This window comes from Ptiloglossa arizonensis, chromosome 8 (genome assembly GCF_051014685.1).
Source record: "Ptiloglossa arizonensis isolate GNS036 chromosome 8, iyPtiAriz1_principal, whole genome shotgun sequence".
Taxonomy (NCBI): Eukaryota; Metazoa; Arthropoda; class Insecta; order Hymenoptera; family Colletidae; genus Ptiloglossa; species Ptiloglossa arizonensis.
In genome coordinates this window covers 10979864-10996657 of record NC_135055.1, presented here as the reverse complement: position 1 = coordinate 10996657, position 16794 = coordinate 10979864, and the positions used below count along the sequence as shown (strand labels likewise).

Here is a 16794-nt window from a genome sequence, read left to right as displayed (position 1 = left end):
ATTTATAGCGATACAGAACGTAGCAAATTTCGGAAGAAATCGAGCAACAACTTTGAGACTCGTACCCTTATACTACTGTAACTTTCGGTCTGACCCAACTCGCTTTCTTTTTAGTTCTCGTAACTTGTCCTTTTTTGTTGAGACTTTCTTCTTGGACAGAAATGTCATAGTGCTTCGATCTTCACGCGGCTCCGGAGTGATCTGATATAACTTATAAGTTTGTTAGAAAATTTTTGTCGCTTAAAGCGATCGTTTGAGGTTCGCTTGGCTGTGCCAAATTCACTGGGTCGAGAATTTTAACCTGAATTTATCGTTGTTCGGGTAACTATATTAACCAATTGAAGAATCTGATCATTTACGAGATAAAGATAATTAATTTTACATTTTCGTAATTTTAGAAATTTCAAACACATTTTGCTGAATGGATTAGAAGAAATTGAAAAAATTAGGAACGTTATAATATACTCTTGTATGTAAAATTTTTTAATTATTTATCTCGAAATGATATTTTTTAAGCTGTTTGACACGCTATTTCGTAAACTAACGAACCAATTGACTTGAAATTTGACGCATATGTAAGTAAATTTTCCTTCATGCAATTTTCTATTTTTATAATTTCTTTCAGTTCGCAGGACAGCCATTTGTTTTGAATTACCAGCACGATAGTTATCATGTCAAATGTAGACACAAGTTTCTGGGTATATATCCTGGCAAACTATTTATCACTTTAAGGAAATAAATTATTTCTAATTGAAAAAAATTCTGTAGCTTGACAAAATAAATGTATGTATAAATTTTGAAAATGGCACAGTGGATAGTTTTCTATGAAAATATCACGAATATCATCCTATTTTTTGAGCTCTAAAGTAGGCACATTCCTTTAAAGGTCAGTCTGGTCCTTTAGCTAAAAATTGAGTGCTATTTATTATTGATATATATAGTATGGACACAGAATGTTTCAGAATGAAACCGATGTACTTTGTCATTTAGAACAAAAAGTGTTATACATATACATATACGTCTTCGTTTTTAAATATGAATAAAAAAAATGATACGTGTAAATATGAACAGATATATTGGTACATGTCGAATCGATCCATTGTGTATAACACTTTTTGTTCGGAATAACCAACCAAATATGCTGACAAAGTTTATTTGTTTCGTTCTAGAATACTCTGTATATACTGTATACAATTTTTTCTTCAAAAACTACACATAATGAAATTTTTTTTATACTTTCGCCTTCTAAAATAAAAACATAAATGTTTGATTAAATAATTAGGTGAACAATTAATTAATTCTCCGCTGGGAGGACAAAAGTATAAAATAATTAAAAAATAAGCAATATACGTGAATTTGAATCTTTTTTCATTTTACAAACGTTTACAATTCCAAAACAAGTGTCGATAACAGAGTTAATATTACAAAGTGATTTTATTTAATTCGTGTAATTTTCAAATTTATTTTATTAAACTTAAGTAATATCGACTAAAATATTTATTTCGTAACTATGTATTTGATGACTATTGTTTTATTTGTATATCATAGATGAACATGTTCTAACACGTGCATATAATTTTTTTCTTTATTCAACGTGAAACTTTTTCTTATGTAATTACTTTTCTTTCTCGTAAAATACGATTATATATAATTTGCAAGTAATCGTTAACGGGAAATGAAATCTAACTTCATTAACACTTTGGTTACACGAGAATATTAATGAACAATTTCGAACTGCATTGAAACGTATATTGGTTCGCATATACTTAGTTTTTATACGCAATTTTATTCCCCGATGGTATTGCGTAATAGGTCATTAACTTTGATCACATTCTTATACGATGGAACGCTTGGATTCACCTTCTCTTCTCCTTTCACAAGGAAAACTCTTTGTTCGAAGACACTTCTATCGAAAACACCTGTTTATTAATATTTAACGACTGCAATATGACGTGTATATTCGTGATTATAAATTCGTTTTAATAAAACAATTTCATTTCACTTTTTTTTTTGTGTTAAATAAGAGTAAGAGTAAATTATTCGAAACAATATGTTACAATCTGTACCTTTTTAAATTCCAAATATTATAATTCAAGGCAGACTAAAACTTCCTAAGAAGTTGATGTATAAATAATTTGAGTTATAGGATATAGTGTACTTATTGTTTAGTAGAGTTGTGCAGTGCCCTGAAAGTTTGTACTTTAATAATGAAGGAAAGAAACTCCTATACTGTTAGTATACTCTTTTTAGGAGGTTCTTCTTTGTAAAAGATGTTATATACATCTCACTACTTCAACGTTGAGATAAATGATCTCAAAAAGAGTAATGAGAACGATAGATGGGTTTTAGTAGTACAAGTACGAGAAATATTTCTAACAAGTCGTATAGGTTTCAGTGTACCTAGACAAAAAGTTAACGTGGAAATATCATATACAAACAAAAGTTAATAAAAAGAAACTAAGAAGAGCTATGTAATGACTTACAGGAAGACACTTCTAATTATAAATTAGTAAAATAAACTATTATAATAGTATATAAATAGAACGATACTCAGAAAAATTACACTAGATAACCCAGTAAACAACTTAGGAAACAACTTATACGTAACAACCAATTGATTTACCAAAAGAGTAACTACACTAATAATAGTTTCAAATCAGATACGTTTGTAGATTAAAAATTTTCACACTAACAGTAAATTCAATTGACGAAACAAAATTATATATAATGGAAATTACAAACTGATGAGGCTACCTGATTATCACTGATAAGATAATTGTAGTCAGGAAGACGAAATATACAAACATATTTCCCCTTTTTTGGCTGCAATTATCCTGCTGCAGAAAAACTGAATACCACTATTTATTTATACGAAGGAATAATAATAGTAGATTATGCCTTTCTGGCTATGTTTAGGCAGGAAATACTTCGAAATTCGTTCACAGTCTTAGTGAAAATCTGGAGTTGGCTATCATCGATTCTTGCCATTCCTCTTGCCTCTTGAGCCTTGAGAGCTTCTTTCTTGAAGTTTTCTTGGGCAAATCTGCTCTCAGCTCTAACGACATAGCAGGACCACCCTCAGGATGCACCTTCAATCATTCAAGAAATCCGTCTCGAATAATATGGGATTCGATGCATCACCATTCCATGGCTAGTTTCTGGAGCCATGTCCTTCCAGAAGAATGCGAGGAAGAATGTGCCCGTTCGCTTAAGCCATTTTACACGTGCAAGAGAATGGGTTATCGTGGCAAACAAAGGATCTTACCCACACTTTCTGCGATGAAGCATCCTCTTCTCAAACGTAGGCTCTCGGATGAACCTCTTCCATCTACGAGTTCTGCAGTTGTTGTTCTTCGTGTATACCGCCATATCTAACGAAATAGAGAAATACGTGTATTACAGTCTTGTAAATTCCTTCGTCTCTCATCAAGCATCTGTCAACGTCCAGATATAAGACATTCCGGTAGAATCTGCTTAGTTTAGCAATTGTTACGCGAGGACAAAGAAAAGGTTTCTACACATACGATGCTTCCATGGAGAAAATCTCTCCTCTCGGAGTTGGTGGCCTTTCTAAGGTACATGGACTGTGTATGACTGTCAAACACCTCACGAAAGCGAGTATGCCATGATACTTGCAGAAACAGCTACAGCTGGGTAAACAAACGTTAGAAACATATTTAACTTCTTACAACACTTTATCTTTCTTGTTTGTAGACAATCTTCCTAAGCAACAGACATCCTTAATTTCAACTGCAGTCCTTTATCCAGCTTCGATACTTTTGCTAGCCACTGTATAAACTATGCCACTCTCATAATTTCAAAAGAAAAAGGAGTCTATATGCAGAAAACAGCTCATTGCAAAAACATACCTAGAAATTTTCTAAAATAGGATTTGTTTAATTCAGGTTATAAATTCTTTCTCGCTGAAACCTGATCAAACATTTACGAACGTGTACATATCACAAATTCTGCTAGAAATTGCTTAATTTAGCTTAGTAATTGTTACATGTTCCACCCCTAGAGAGAGGAGTGGAAATCGTTGTACAATCGTAAAAAAGATAATGTTTCGTGTAAAAATAAATAAAAAACTGTAGAATAAATCTTTTTCATAAGATATTTTATTTTTGGGAAAACCAATGTTGAACATTAATAGAGTATACATGTATTATACTTGATTTCGAGTAGTACTTGGTTAATATGTCTGGCCATTTCTTCTATTTCTACTTGTGTCGATTTTTGTCAAGATTGATGGTGATTGTTATTATCTGTTTTCCATCGATCTTACTATTCTTCTAGCTACTTAGAATCAGTTAAAACTAATAGTATGATGCTACTCTCAATGTTTACAAAGACGAGCGTAAGTAGAAACAACGAGCAATGGTCAGACGCACCAGTCAAGTCAGTATTTAATCGCACGTGTATTCAACGTATTTTCAAAATCGATTTGCTTACAATCGAAGAATTGTATAATAAAATTCGATGCCAGGTCGTTGATTTATTTTTACACGCATCATAGAATCCATTTCTACGATAGAAACAACTCTATAGTTCTGTTACTACGTTTCATCTGATTTTACAAAAATCTTATTAATCTCATAGTTATTTTTGGCAATATTCACAATTAGGAAACTGACCGTGAATAATCAATCGAGTTTGATCGAATTGTATCAATCGATTCCAATATACAGGTTGAAAAATTTCAGTAGAAAACAATATTGAACGGTTTTATCATACTTAATTTTCTATAATGCTACTTTCTGCCCTGGCACAATAATACAATTGCATTTGAATGTAAATTCTACTCTGCGAAAATTGAAAAAGAAACATTTTCGAGGTATTGTAATGTAAGTTATTATTGTGTATCTCGTATTATACATATTATTACATTTGCTGGATAATATAATGGAACAGACTGATGCAAAAGTTATATAATAAAGATGGTTTCACATAACATGAAGTACATTTTATTTTTTTTTCCTGTTACAGGTCGAGAGAAATTCTTACCGAAAGTGCACGAAGTATGGCGAAGAAATATCGTTGATGTCGTATATAATAAATTTAATTGAGTGAGTAGTTTTATGAAAGTGCTTGGTGTTATTTACTTGAGTAGTGAGTTGAATTCAGAAAGTTTTTTAAAATACCATTATTTACTGGAACTACTATTATTTTAATTACAGGTAAATTTGTACCTAAAGTTCATTGTGTCTTATAAAAGTTTTATCATCGAGAAATACACCAAAGACTTGCGAAGCATATAATAACTTCTTACGTTAACAGTATAAATGAGAAAATCGGAAAATCATAAACAATATTCCCATACAAAATAAGGTTTTTATTTCCTTTTAACAAATTATCTTACTGCTTATATTTATAATCGACACGAACATTTCTTCACTTTTATGATAAGTTGCATTTTATGCTTACGTATGCTTCATTGATATCTTTTTCAAATAGTTTATTTCAATGACAATGTTTAATTCACTACTTAACAACATTTATGCAATAAACAGTAGTTACGATCCAATAATACATACAAGTGTAATTGTTCGAACAATTTAAATTGTAGTCTTCTAAATGTTGACTAAATATTTTCGTATATTCCTGAAGTAGAACTTATAATGTTGATCAGCCTAAAAATATTTATATTCTTAACATTTTATCTTCATATTTTATTATTTATAGAAACTTTATTTATTAAAACGAACAACTTTGTGGTTGTCTATTTCCTTTCATTGTACACATTATTTGTTTCTTATTCTCGGTGTCTGCATTACTCTTCTTTTTAAAAATTTCTATCTCTACCGTTCCTGATTCAAGTTCTTTTCTTCCATATTTTCTTTCATATTATTCTTTTTTCCTGGCTTTGTGTACCTTTTATATATTAAAGTATTTTACAACACGAAATGTTTTCAATTCGTTTCTTTTTGTAACATTCTGCTTCAACTTTTCCCCGTTTATCCTTGTTTAATTTTTCGAGATGATTCTTTGACTTTAAACAATGTGTAATTTTGTGCGGTGTCGCAATAAAAATATCTAACTTCGATTTCATATTTCGTTAGACATTTTGCAACAACTATTTTCATTTTAGGTCTTCGTAACGTTAATTGTTAAACGTGTCCTTTAAAATTATTTATAATATTCAATAACTTGAGTTGAATGAGCTTTCGTACTCATGACATGAATGTATTTGAAATTTTCTATTTACAATTTCTTCGATAAATTTTCATCGTCTCATTCTTTTCCAATATTCACGTTCTCCTATTTTCCACTAGATAAATTTAATGCTTATACAGGAACATGTGAAATTCAGCAGTAATATTACACGTTCCGTTAAGATAGATTCTGTTCATTTTGCTGATCCGTTGAAAGTGTGTGGCATACTCCAACTACACGACCAATATATTTGTTGAGATCATAGCTCATATGCTTCGTAACGAGTAGGTGGCAAATTCTGTAGGCATGGAAATTGTCGACAATCAACGTATGTATCCGCGAACGCAAACTAATCTAATTTACATGTTTGCACGGGTTAAAGTAGACGTGCTCTGCCAGCCGAAATTTCATGCACTCGAAGGACTTTAAAATTTTGGCACGCGTTCACTGACTGATGCTGAAAGAAGTATTTTTGAACAGAGGAAAATTCACTTGTGAATTAAGTTGAGCGGTTAAGTTAAACCATTGTCGACACGAAAGAAAAACTGAAAATATTCTTGAAAAATATAAGAATTAATAAATGTAAAGTGTCGTAACAAAGTTATGAAATATAGTGAATCTTAGAAATGGCGCTATCAGTAATAAGGTGGAATATTTTCCCTTCACTTTATCTAATACATCACAATTTTCTGTTATAATATTATATGGTAAATCTTCCAAACACGTTTTATAAGTGACTAGAATGTGCGATACAAAATTTATTCGTATAAGTTCACCGAACTTATGAACAAAAATATAAAGCTTCGAGGTAACATCTGTGATATTACTTTCTTCCACGTGGGTCTCTCTTTTTTTTAAGTAAATGAATCTCTATACTTGCGTATGTCAAGATTTCTCTTTTGTGTTTTAACATGTACTAGCATCTACGTGAAACTTAAGATATTCTACAAAAAATATTACTAGACAAACTACTATTTATTATTGAACAATAATAAAATTGAAACTTTTCTATTTAATTTGCTATTAATAACAGAATTTTACCGACAGATTTTGTTTTACCAACTGAAATCATTTAGAAATGTTTATACGATAGGATACTAATTTCTTCAAAATGCTTATAATGACTGAAAAATAACAATTATAGGAGAAGTCATTATTGATCGGCCTCTTTCGGTTAATCATGGTTTGGTAGGCCGGGAACCAATTTAAGTATCAAAGTAAATATCGCCTCTAATGAAGAATCGGAGAAAACTGTTCTCAGCCGGAAATTATGAAACTTTAATGAAAACATAGATGGCATTGTACGATCGCTTAACATTCACGACGAACACACGATTGTGATGTTACAAAAAGAAATTATTTTTCGTATGCATCGCTTATTGTTTTTTAATAATGTAACACGAAGTTGCCTCGTCAACAAATCATTGTTGCTCGCATTAACAATTCCCATATTCTGAAAGTGTGTAGAACATTCGTCATGAAATATGCATTTTAAACACTCGAGAATTAATATTCTTTACAAAGTTCATAAATTGTTAAATATTACAAAAGCAGAACAAACGAACGTTGTAAATAGGTTATAATAAAACCTAGTTCACTGTATATTCGTAAAACGTTTGCGTACCTTTAATTCATTCATCAAAGAGTCTCTCCTTAGCTCTCGCTTTGCAACTTTAATGCCCTAACATCGTTGCAAGGTAGTTAAGCTACTCTTTCAAATTAAAGTGGTCTCTAGAACTGCAAGTTGTTAGGGAGATAAGTCAGTTGGGGTCGAAATTTTCACTTTGAATTGCTCAGACACCTGCAGACAGCTAAGAATGATCGACTTATGAGACGAAGGGAGGACGACACGTTCGTACGAGTATTTAAATGTTCTAGTATAAATCTGAAATTATTTACGAGAGTTAATGTTATCTACCGAGACTAGAGATTCTAGAAAATAATGAAATTCTATGGAGCAACTTGTCCAAAATATGTAGTTTCAAGTATGATAATCCGCACTGCTGTGTATGGGTATGATTAAAATTTATTGCTTAAGTTAAGTGTGACTTCAGTTTTCTCTGAATGTTATGCTCGTACAATGTATGTACGTGCCAGGAGATTACTTTGTAGTTATGATCGATTCTATTTGTTCAGTGGCTATCTCAGACACGTAAGAGACAGATACATGTATACATATCCATCATCATTTGACAGGCTTGTTTCTGAACAAGTGGGACCTGTTAGATCTTCAACTGCAATCTTTTCGTATGCAACCTGTATGCAGGTAGGCATTTTGAGAAAATTGTAAAAATCTTTATTAATTCATTTAATAAAGAAAAAAAATTATATCCACCATCTCGTACACACAATTTCTCCCACATAAAATTCGATACATTTTTAAAAAAAATAAACGTCAAAATCCAATCAGCGAAAAACACTTCTTGAACCTAAAATCGAACTTTTTAGAATATCTGTCTAATTTGAAAATAAAAGATTGATTTTTCGTCTTCACATTCTTTTACAGTTTCAAGTCTTTATAATATTATGCTGCAAGTATTATAGTGAAATTTAAAAACTTGGCCATGTTATAGAAGTTTGAACCTCTCTATATACTCATTTTTCGATAAACTTTAATGGGTCTATCTAGTTAGAAGGTAAAAGGACTAAATCTTTATTTACATATTTGTAAAGTTTGAAGTTTTAGTAACACTATGCTGAAAGGATTAGTGTGAATTTCGAAAAGTTGGTAATGTTATATGGACTTTGAACCGAACTCGGTACCTACTTTTAGGCTCTCGCCAAACTTTAAAATCGTTTCTCGCGAAATGACATTTTTCAAGCTGCTTGGCATGATATCTCGAGATCCAATAAACCGATTGATTTGAAATTTTACGTAAGTAACAGTTTACTTTTTACCGCTTGAAAAAGCAACGCAATTTATCGAAGAATTCTAATTTTTTCTTCAATGCGCTGCAATTTTTCAATTTTCAAGTTCCCTTATTTTTCGAATTGGTACGAGCTACGTTTATGTAACGCAAGAATTTTTTTTCTAACGAATAATTTTGTTCAGTAAACATACATTTTTCTGTACGCACTGTGTGCAACCGTGTATTACTTTGACAAAGTCGATTATCTATTTTTAAAAAAGTTTCTATATGTTTGTGACAAAACATATCTAAATATATGCACAAAGTTTGAAATTGATATGTCCGATGGTTTCCTGGACAAAAAGAATCTCAAATTTTACCTAATTTGTAGGATTTCGCATCAAGTATGGTCCTTTAATGGTGTCATAGAAATGAAGTACTGAAGCGAAGTGACACGCACAAAAACCATTTATTAAGCGGGAAAGAAAGCGTTACTGAGCAAATAACAAGTGGCGTATTATGCGTTTTCCTGTATATTACACAGTTGTTGATTTTGATCGTACAGTACAGTCGATCATTATTCTTTTTCAAGTGACAGCTCGCGCGAAAATCTCGACCGCGACAATACCAGACGAGGTAAAATATCCGTACGTCACTGTGAATAATTGTTATACAGTGCACGGTGTAACAAAACGTTTATCAACGCACGTTCGTATTTGCTTGAGAGTTGAATTTTGTTTTAATGTCGATGAGCGCGTAAAATGTTGAATGTTAATAGGTTCTTTTACACGAAGTTGCGAAGTTCCATTTAATGCGCTGGCATACTGTTTTTCCGACAAATGAAATCCGCAGCTTTTATAAGATTATTAAGAAGATTATGGATACACTCACGGGCAACACACATACGTGATATCGATCTGAGAACTTCCTGCATGGGCGTGGTTCCAGGAATTCCGAACAAAAGGATATTCATAATATTTTTTTGTCGAAGGATGCAATTAGAGCTTTTATTAACACTATTCCCTATTGGAATTAAATAAAGTTGTATTTCATATGATTGCTCATTAGTTGGTAATATTTCATCTCTCTTAGGGCTGGTATTTCCTTTGAAGGTTGTTTAATAACATTTCGTTGCTTCTTATGAAAGTATTAGTTGCCTTTAATACACAGTGTGATAGTTTTTACATTCTCGTTTAATCTTTATACAGAATATGTGTGATGCATTGGATAAAAATGAAAAAAGTAACAGCAATTGATTAATTTATCAAGTAAACGTCGATGCATTTAACAAATTTGTGTAGCCAGAAAAATAAAAAAATTCATATCAATATTAAATTGTAATTAAATAATTATTTGAATCTATATTTTTTCAGCTATACATACGTCATTCGTGTAATTACGTTTCTTAAACTTATTCCTAGATCAAAATTGTTTATCAATTATTATGAAAATGAAATGGAGGTAACGGCAAAATTGTAAATTATAAATACAGTCTTAAAAAATATCAGAGCAAAAACTGAAGAGAACAAATATAATTTAATTTATTTTTATTTTACATTGACACAAACAATTTCCAGTTTTACAAATATTCTTTCCCTGGAAAGAAAATTTAATAATCTGTTTGAATGTAATAGACACAACATGCATTGTCATAATGCTACAACATGCATTGTGACATTTAGACTTCTAAATAACGAGAGTATATAATTAAACATCATGTATGACATTAAAATTTCCTCGTTGACATAAGACAATAATTTATTTGGCATCGTTTATTTGTATAATTATAATATTAATATAAAGTTGTTTTAAGCTTCAATTACCTTTCATGTAGTATTATTATTTAATATTTCTAACTATATTTTAAGAAAGAAACACTAGCTATCGAAATGAAAAAGACATTCCCAAACGTGAATTCATTACGGAATTAATTCGCAGATAGATGACAGGAGAGAAATTGCTTTGATATAATATTTTATATCGAGTTTATGAAATATTTCTCAATAATGTTCAATAGATTTATTTGAACACACATTTTAACAGAAATAAAATAACACTTTGGTTAGTAGCACACAAAATGTTTTTTGAAAATTTTGATGGTAAGAGAACTAAATAAATTAGTATTATGCACACTATTCCAAATATTAACAATCACAAATTAAAGTATAATTTGATTAGAGTGAAAACATCGATTGAAATGATATTCAGGTATCAAGTTGATACAAATTTCCACGTTTCATAATTTCCTCTCTATTTTTTATAAAGTTTAAAGTTCAAATTACTCGAACTAAATGATTACATTCTATAAAACTGTGGTAGATATCCAGTATACACTTTTATGTAACATTATATTGTGGTAGGGTATTTTAACGACATAGTAGTTTATTACCTTCTCAGGAAAGTATCAACACATTTATGCCAGGAATTTGAGAACAATCTACATACTTATAAACATCTTTTTATACAGAGTGTCTTTTTTATCTGAACACGGTGGAATATCTCAAGAGAAACTGAAGGTATTCAAAAGATATTCTTACAAAAGTTCTTTCGTATGGATTGATACCTTATATGGTATAAATAATTTGTTCACTGGTGGTGTAGTAGGAAACGTTTTAAAGTAATATTTTCAGTTCCTTGTGAGATATTCTAACGTGTCCAGATAACACACACTTTGTGTGAGTAAATCATGGATAATTATTACAATTTTCGTTATTTCTTTCAATAAAATACTTTTACTGAAAATAGTGTTTGATTAAAACGAGTATTAAAAACATTTACCATAGTATTAACAATTTGAAAACTATTGTGCAATGATTAATAATTTCCTACCGTTTTGGTAGCAAGAGATAAAAACATTGACGTTCAATTTCGTATCTTTGATTAATTATTCTGCAGAACTCTAAAAGTAGTCTAAAACGGCTGACGATCATTTAATAAGACGTCAAAGCATTTAATGTCTGCCAGAACTCTGCAACTGCAACTGTAACTGCATCGACTTTCGTATTACCAAAGCGACTTTGCCGGTTTATCGTTCGAAGTTATTTTGACAGTCAAATCAAATGCAAATCTCAAGAGTTTTGTGCACAATCGTTCCGTGGATCGTTTATAATTCCTATCCCATAAATACGTATTACTTTCAATGAACAATGAAATAGAAATAGTAAGCCATTAGACATGCGAGGTAACCGTAAAGTCCTTTGGAGTTCTAAGATTTATTTATGTATCAATATCGCTTTGAATTTTTTTTTATTTAAATCAAAATAATTTTTTCCTGAAGAAGTTAAAAAATTTTACCAAACTAACGATCATAATTCAGATCAGCGTCAATGCGATAATCCAGAGAAGCGGTAAATACGTACGATTGAATATTTTATTACGATCTCACTTAAATTAATGGCGTCGTTGATAGAAACTGTTCAAAACACAAATAAGAGGTACGGTTTGTTTTAAGAGGTCAAGGTCTAGCTATTCCAGGAAATGGCACGGAGAAATTCTAGTAAATGAGATAAATCTGCAGAAGGGTTGCAGCTATTCAATTGCAAGAAACGATCATCGATTTTTTGCAATTTTACCTGAGCCTCTTGAATTCGTTTCCTTCAACAAAAAAATATTGTGCGAATGACTCATAATTGAAGTTTTGTTTACTCTTCCTTTGTCAATTACACGTATATACAGTAGTTCACTTAAGTATTGGAATTGAATGTTCATTGCTTGAAAAAATACGTTTAAGACAGCAATAATATAACAGTGTATGTATAGTATATGTAAAGATATAAACACTAACAAGCTCAATCAATATTATGCTCTTTCATTTGTTCGATACTATGAGTGTTTGTCAAGCAAGCAAAATTGTTATCAATAACTGGTCAATGAAAATAAAAACAAATGCAATCAATACAGAGTTAATAATGAAATGACATATAGAATGCATATCGTTGAACGAAATAACACTATTGTTAGAAGAAAGCAAATCTACCATTTGTAACAGTGTTTTACAAAGGGGCACAGTCTCTAGGAGAACGTTTTACAACTTAAGGGAGGCGCGAGGAAAAATGTTTAATACATTTTTATCCAAGTTTAACAACTGTTGAAGTACATTTTTCTTATACCATTTTACACCTACCACTTATTTCGAGCCCAGAAAGTATCTTTCCTTTTTAGGGGAATCCTTGCAGAAAGTTTGGAAACCACTGATCTCCAATGTTGTAAAAAAAAAAGAAAAAAAAAAACAAAAACTGAAGGATTTCTTCAGAATAAAGCTCGTTCTAGTCTACCGAAACTAACAAAAAGAGAAGAAAAAAAAATGCTTGTGCGTGAAATAAAATGGGGTCAGGTCTGGGCTAGGAATCTTCTTGTTTTTTGTTTCCCGAATCATTTATGAAGCAACACCATTTTCTAGAGAGGATCTCAAATAAAGATCATCAGATTCCACTTCTTTTAATTTAAATCGTTAGGACAATTGAAATACATTATATTTGTTGTCAATAATAAGGTAGTCAACAAATTTCGCTCTCTAAATTTTCTGAAATGGTCATCGATAATTTTAGGAAACAAGTTTTTAATAAATTATACCGGCGAATGACTAAGAAACTATATATCAACAATGCAAATCAACAAACTATTAAATGTTAGTAAAACATACTTTAAGATATGAAATAAATTTAATAGTTGAAGTTATACAAACGAATAAAATTTCGAAACAGGTGAATACAGAAATACAGCTTAAATGTTTACCTTCAAAGGTAAAATACAGAGGTGATTCGATATACCAAAGGAGAGGAGGAATATTGAAGTCGGTAGCGTTGGGAATTTTGTACGTCTTGATTTTAAATAAATATAAAGATTCACATATTTTGAAATAGAATTTTCAATAAAATGCAGAAAAATTGAGGTTAGTGAAAGATTTTTATTTCGAATAAAACATTTCATTTTTCTCTACAGCATACTGCACGTATCGCTGAAAAAAAAAATAAAAATCTGAATCAAATAATGAATCTTGTACAGTACACCTCATATTTTGAAAAACTTGTCACAACGTTCAGCTCTCAGCCCAAATGAGTATTTATGAATGAAAATATACAGAAAATTAAATAGTTCTTTTCCTTTACTTAATTTAATTTCAGAGCTATATTAAAAGAAAAATTTATAAAAGTCTGGAATAATTATTACCGTTACTGAAAAATTGATGCACAAAATGCAACAGTGGTTGCAAGTCCTGATAATTACTCACGGTGAATGAACAAAATATTAGAACTCAATTATTTAATAAATAGTTATTATTTAATTGCTCGAATACTTTTACAGAGTCCATAGAATCAAAGTATCCAGAGAATATTGCTTATATCGATGGATATTCTTTGAACTTAATATGTATAATTTTAATAGTTGTTTCAATAAAATATACTATTTCTGTAATAAAAGTACTTCAAAGATTGTAATCTACCTTCATTTCTTTAAACATTAAATATTTCTTTCGAAAACGTTTGAATACTTTTGCAAGCGATTGTACATTTTATTCAGGCAAGTGACACCTAGTAAAATTCTCTCTCGCATACTCGACATTGATACAGATTTTTGTAGGTAGTCCTTCAAGTAAATATTAAATTGATTGTTAGAAATAATTTTAACAAATGATGAATTACTATTATATACAATTGAGCTCTTTGTATAACGTTCTATATTTCGATTTATATATATTTCATATTTTCTAAGAAAAATATGTACGTATAGTAACTTTAACAATTTTAATAAAAATAGAATATCAACAGATAACGCTAAAATTATATGCATAAAATAATTAAAACATTCGTGCATGTGGCTTCTAGAGGGTGATGGATGGAGGAAGAGTGACTGAGTGAAAATAGGAAAAGGAAGGGAGAACGCTTATTCCGAGCCTGCTAGTGGACTCATCAGTAAGGTATTCTAGCAAGCCCTGCCTTATACACCGGGATATTGAAAGATTGGATTGTATATACATAGATCAGAGTCGGTACGGGAACTTGTGGGAAATGGTTATGTACGTACAATTATATCTATACGTCTGTATAAGTAATTGCACTAAATACGTTACATTCGTTACATATAATTTATACATTGTACGTTTAACAGTAAAGGTAAAAGAGTACATTTCATTCTTTCTGGCACTAGAAAATACATGCATTTGATATTTACATTTAATCAGTTAAAATCAAAACTTTGATCAACCGATAAAAGTATTCGGTCAAACTAAAGATCTGATTTGATACGTATTAATATGCCATATCATTTTCTTTGACATAACTTGAAAGTTGAAATTAAAAGTGCCTGGATTGAGTAGATTCAGTACTTAAATAGATTAAAGATAAAAACTCTTTTTACTATACTGTATACCGATTACTACGTTTTTACTGAAATGTCACAGTAATAACTGTACAAATTGCAGAAGTCTGTGCTTCTGGTGTAAAGTATGCATACTATACAATTGATATTTTCATTTTAAAATTAAGATAATTTAAAAAGTAGAGCAAAGGTTAATTCAAAAGTCAAAGAAATACTTGCTTTAACAACCACAGTTTATTTTCTTGCAAATTCTACCGCAAAGTTGAATCCTTCTCGAACAAAAAACAAATACAATTTTAATTTAAAATATGAAAATTTATCTAGTTGAAGAGAACTTTTTGATATATAATAAATTAATCTCTAATAAAAGCAGAGAATACAAACTTACATAACATCGAAGGTCATCATCAATAATAGTTGTCGACTAATAAAATTTGACAACGGAACGATATATCTAAAACACAATTATATAATTATGAATAATAAAAATAAACGCAATAAATATTCTCTCTGTCTTGACTGCTATTAAGCCTAAATAAAATTGTGTAAATACATGTTGTTTAACGTATTGAAATAAAATATCATAAATATTATTCTAAATACGTTAAACAAGGAATATTTTAACGACAAAAGTTATAAGTAAAATTGAAATTTCGTTCCAATTAAGTATTTCTTAAAGTACTTATTCACAGTTTCGAAAGTCCTTTCAACTTGTTTGCTGAACTCAGTTTAAAAGTCATTGAAAGTTTTCGACGAACCCATAGAACGGGAAATCGCTGCGTGCAAAAATGTCTCCAAAGTAATATAATGCCGTCGTTTAAAGATGCTTTTAGGACTAACTATTCCTAAGTTTTTCGAAAGTATTTGTACCGTGTAGTGCACTTATTTATTACGATGTTATCGGTGAAGTACACATTGAATCAAATGTTTCGAAAGGATAATACTGGTCTGGTAAATAGATAAATATTCAGTGTCAAATTGATGCGAAAAAAATCAAAGTACACAAATGTATAAATGAGAGCAGATTCAAAAAATTCAATATTAAATTCGTTGTGCGTTTTGTGTTTTTAAAATGTCTTAATCGTTATTACTTTAATTAGTTTTTACATCGTCTTTACAGTAGAGCTGACATCTGCAAACATGAGCATACAGCAGGTAACAGGTGAATGAACGTGTTAATGGAGTTTGATAGTTGATAGGATCGATCATGGACCTCCAATAGTAACGGCGATAACGTGTCCATCGTCGAGAAACTACTATACACATATCACTTTATATCACGGATGCCTGCACATTAGGAATGCACCTGAGTACGTGTTCAGCAATGTGCTTTGCATATAAACGGTTCTGTTTACGTCCCTAAAATTACTCGAATTCTTTAATACCAAATTGCCTAAAGTTTTACTTCAGGTACGTTCCCATGTTTGACAAAATAAATCAATGACACGAATATAGTATAGCAGATGATCGAGAA

General features: G+C 30.6%; 1 protein-coding gene across 6 annotated transcripts in view; it reads left to right on the top strand.

Moving 5' to 3' along the window:
• The window catches only part of LOC143149887 (1-phosphatidylinositol 4,5-bisphosphate phosphodiesterase epsilon-1), a 577853-nt gene that overhangs the window by 67204 nt on the left and 493855 nt on the right, over nt 1-16794 (top strand). For all 6 annotated transcript variants that reach the window (XR_012992898.1, XR_012992897.1, XM_076317680.1 and 3 more), the window contains exon 4: nt 4987-5066. The gene's annotated coding sequence lies outside the window, so the exon portion shown is untranslated. The remainder of the gene's footprint in view (nt 1-4986; nt 5067-16794) is intronic.